Source organism: Oncorhynchus mykiss, chromosome 12, assembly GCF_013265735.2.
Source record: "Oncorhynchus mykiss isolate Arlee chromosome 12, USDA_OmykA_1.1, whole genome shotgun sequence".
NCBI classification, from domain to species: domain Eukaryota; kingdom Metazoa; phylum Chordata; class Actinopteri; order Salmoniformes; family Salmonidae; genus Oncorhynchus; species Oncorhynchus mykiss.
This window is the reverse complement of record NC_048576.1, coordinates 79,302,306-79,306,892: the sequence shown is the minus strand read 5'-3', so window position 1 is coordinate 79,306,892 and position 4,587 is coordinate 79,302,306.

The window sequence follows — 4,587 nt, the reverse complement described above, 5'->3', positions numbered from 1 at the left end:
GGAATCAACATGGGCCAGCATCCCTGTGGAATGCTTTCGACACCTGTAGAGTCCATGCTCTGACGAATTTAGGATGTTCTGAGGGAAAAGGGGGGGGGGTATTGGGTAGGTGTTCCTAATGTTTGTACACTCAGTGTATTTCTTTCATATGTTCTCAACACTCCATATTTTGAATCAAATGTTTTTAATGGATGTACATAGTGTATGGAGATATTTTAGTAGTTTGTTTAGAGTCTCAAGCGATGAGGTTTTAATAGTTAGTACCACAGGTGGCTGGTGGCACCTTAATTGGGGAGGACGGCTCATACTAAATGGATTGAACGGAATAAATGGAATGGTATCAAAAACATCAAACACATGTTTCCTTGTGGTTGATACCATTCCATTCACTCCAATCCAGCCATTATTATGAGCCGTCCTCCTCTCGGCAGCCTCGTACTCTGGTGTATCTTTTTACCAGTTATTTTATTAAATAATATGACACTCAAAACAGGTCGTGTGATCATGTATTTTGTAGTGTGTTTGAGTGATAACGCTTTTATTTGAACTCTGTTTCTACACTCTATGAACAGTTCATTTGATAAATCATGATTTCACATTTTCTTTCAGTAAGTATAACGCCAACATTATTTAGCTAAACTTCTATAAGAAAAAGCAAGCTATGAAATGTAAAAAGGTTTAAACAACTGTTATAATTGTGTCACATGAACACCTACAAGTTGTTTATGCCTTGTCCAACATTTCTCTGATGATGTGTTGTACATGTGAAACCAGGCAAGAACAAATGAGGTAGGCTACAATGATATGGTCTAGCTGGTTGAGTAGATGAGTAGTCTTCCCATCTGCTGTTTGTCACACTCTTATCATTCCTCTGTGGGGTGCTACCACTAACATGTTTGAAATAATTAGAGTATACATAGTTACACAGTACATGTTTGAAATACACCTTATCAAAATATAGTTGCTCAGATCGTTATCAAAGTCATACAATGCATAATTATAATCACTTCCTAGTATAAATTGGCTTCATCCTCTTGCCATAACTTTTGTAAGCTGTGTTGGCATCATTCTACATAGCACCACTGGTGAGAAGATTAAGGACACCAAGTCTGGATCAGAGAAGAAGTAGGGGTTTTAGTGGAATACCCACAGAACTCCAGTCTCCTTTTCAGCTCATTTATCACCTGATTTTCTTAACAAAAGGCATATCTCGTTAGGTGGTCCAGGTGTCCTCTGACATGGCACAAATGTTCTCTATTGGTCCTCTATTTTTCCTCAATCAAGGTGGGAGGCCGATGACATCAGAGGGCAACATGAAAAAGTTATTTTGCTCAAAACATATTTTTTTTTACTCTTAAAGCACTTGGAGAAACAGCGCCACTGCCAGTGGTGGAAAAGGTACACAGTCATACTTGAGTAAAAGTATCTAGTATTGAGTAAAAGCATCTAGACACAAAAATCCATCTAGTACCAGTTCGGACCCCCCTTTGCCTTCAGTACAGCCTGAATTCTTCAGGGCATTCTACAAGGTGTCGGAAACGCTCCACAGGTATGTTGGTCCACACTGACACAATGGCATCATGCAGTTGCTGCAGATTCAACGGCGGTTAATTCATGCTGTAAACAGCCCGTTTCATGTCATCCAAAATATGCTGTATTGGGTTGAGGTCTGGGGACTGAGCAGGCCACTCAAGTAAACTGATTTCGCTGCCATGTTACAGACAATGTTTTTCCACTTCTCATTTGTCCAGTGTTGGTGATCATGTGCCCACTGGAGCCGCTTCTTCTTCTTTTTTAGCTGTTAGCAGTGGTCGTCTGCTGCAATAGCCCATTCTTGACAAGGATCGACGAGTTGTGCGTTCCGAGATGCAGTTCTGCACAGCATTGTTGTACTGGAGCTTTATTTGTCCGTTTGTGGCCCGTTTGTTAGCTTGCACGATTATTGCCATTCTCCTTCAACCTCTCTCATCAATGAGCTGTTTTCACCCACAGCATTGCGACTGACTGGATGTTTTTTGTTTGTCGCACCCTTCTTGGTAAACCTTAGACACTATCGTGCGTGAAAAGCCCAGTAGGGTGGCCGTTTCTGAGATACTGGATCCGGCGTGCCTGGCATACCACGCTCAAAGTTGATTAGGTCACTCACTTTGCCCATTCTATAGTTCAATAGAACAGTAACTGAATGCCTCAATGCTTGTCTGCCTGCTTTATATAACAAGCTATGGCCACGTGACTGTCTGTAGGAGCGATCCATTTTCGTGAATGGAGTGGTATACCTAATAAACTGACCTGTGGGTGTATTTTTCCACACTATGAGGTTGGAATAATACTGTGAAATTGTGAAAATTATGATAATGCCCTTTAGTGTAAGAGCTGTATGAAAAGACTACCTGAATTTTCAGCCTGTTTTGGTGGGATGGAGTTTTGGCCTTCCATGGTGACGTCAACATGCAATAAATGAGTTAATCGAACAATAAGAAAAAGAGTTCCAAACCCCTCAGCCAATAACAGCTAGTTTTCAGTTTTCCTCTCCCCACTCACACCACTCCCAGACAGTCCTAGCAACATTCCTGTTTGAGAAATTGCCCTTTTTGACCATTTTAATTGAAAACGACCACATTAATGGACTTAATTGTTACCCAGAAATGATTTGATATTGAGATGAAAGGACTGCATTGGACCTTCAGACGACGGAGGAGCTCCCACATCAAGGTTAACAACTACATCAGAGAACATGCTCTGCTGTGCTATTGCGCGTGCAGCGATGTGCAATGATGTCTGCCGAAAAAAAATAGGGTTCATTGTCTGAAGTAACATCTTTGTTGTTGTAATACCTGGCAGTTTCACCGCTTCGGATTCCAATTATAAGCGTACATTATTGGATTTAGACATAGAATATTGTTTTAAAATAGGAAGCGTTCAAAAATAGCTAGAGTGCGTCTTCAAATGACATTTCTATGGGACCACCACTCATTCCCTTCTCTGCATGAAATACATTCTGGTATGCAGCAAAGTTCCCATTCTGATCTGTGCTGCATTCTTCTGGTCTGGACAGGAATCACCATGACATCTGCTGTTGGTCTCTCAGTGCTCCCCCTGGCCGTTGGTTATTTATCTAGTCAAGGAAGGGAAAATGGGCTCTACTGGTTGAAGGGTCCTGTCATCAGCTCGAGACCAATTAAAACCCAATCCTATTCTGTCATGCTGGAAAAAGATTTGCAGATGGACTGAGAAATCCATGTAATTACTTACTCCCCTATATCCATTCCACTCTGTCATTTCTAGAACACAAAGGATGTGTTTACACAGACAGTCCAATTCTGAATGTTTGTCCACTAAATTGTATTTTGACCAATCACATCAGATCTTTTCACATCAGGTATTTTTCAGAGCTGATCTGATTAGTCCAAATACCAATTAGTTGAAAAAAGATCAGATTTGAGCATTCTGTCTAAACGCAGCTTAAGTAACATAATGAGTCTGAATTTATGAGAATTCTTATATGACACTAGCTATGATTTCATAACTCCAAAGACAAGGCCTTAAAATCCTAGATACAATGGCACCTGTAATGAACATGTAATGCATGACATGTACACTATGCTCTCCTCAAATTGTACTCTAATCATATAATCAAGTTTAAGCAAGTTTAAAAAGGTAGAGGTTATAAAGAATCATTGAAAGGCAAGCCTGCCCGAATTTCCCTAATTATGGCCACGCCTCTTTAAACTGCTAGTTGGTGTGAATTGGGGCATTCCCATAAAAAGAAACCCCCATCTCCACACACGAGGAAGGTGCATTGACTATCACGCCCTGATCTGTTTCACCTGTCCACCTCCAGGTGTCACCCGTTTCCCCCCACTATTTCCAGGGTATTTATTCCTGTGTTCACTGTTTGTCTTTTAAACTATCAAAATATAGTTGCACACTGCATGTATAATCTCCCAAAAATGTAATGGGTATTTACCAACGTTTCGGCATCACTGTGCCTTCCTCAGGGTAATGTCATAAATACTTGAACCAGGTTATGTATAAAGCACAGTGCAATTAGTGTAATCAATGGCAGTGGTGAGGGGTGTGTCGTAATTAGTGACACTGTAAAAAAAATTGTATATGGCATATTAAATATATTATTTTATTGTTATCATATAGAAACATAATGGAATATTGTACATCATATTAGCGTCAACATACATTATTGTTTCATTCAATTTCACATAATTTCGTATTTCATTTTTGTTACATGTAATATTGGTTCAACCTTAACATATAATGAGCATCATCAACAGGGGGAACATATTAGGTGTACGCTAATAAGCTGTAAAAATATTTTTTCAAATTTATAAGACTTGTTCATAAAGGAAAAAGTGTTCATAAGCAGGGCCTGAGATCAAAGTCAATATTCTGACCACTAGGGGTCAATGTTTTTAGATAGGATATCCAGTAAGCCTCCCTTTGTAGTAGTAGGATCTCAATGTTACCTCCTCTCCTTGGAAGAGCAACATGCTCAATGCCTGTGTATTTGAGGGAGGAGATGGGATGGTTAGCTTCAACAAAGTGAGCTGCTACTGGATGGTCAATGTTCTT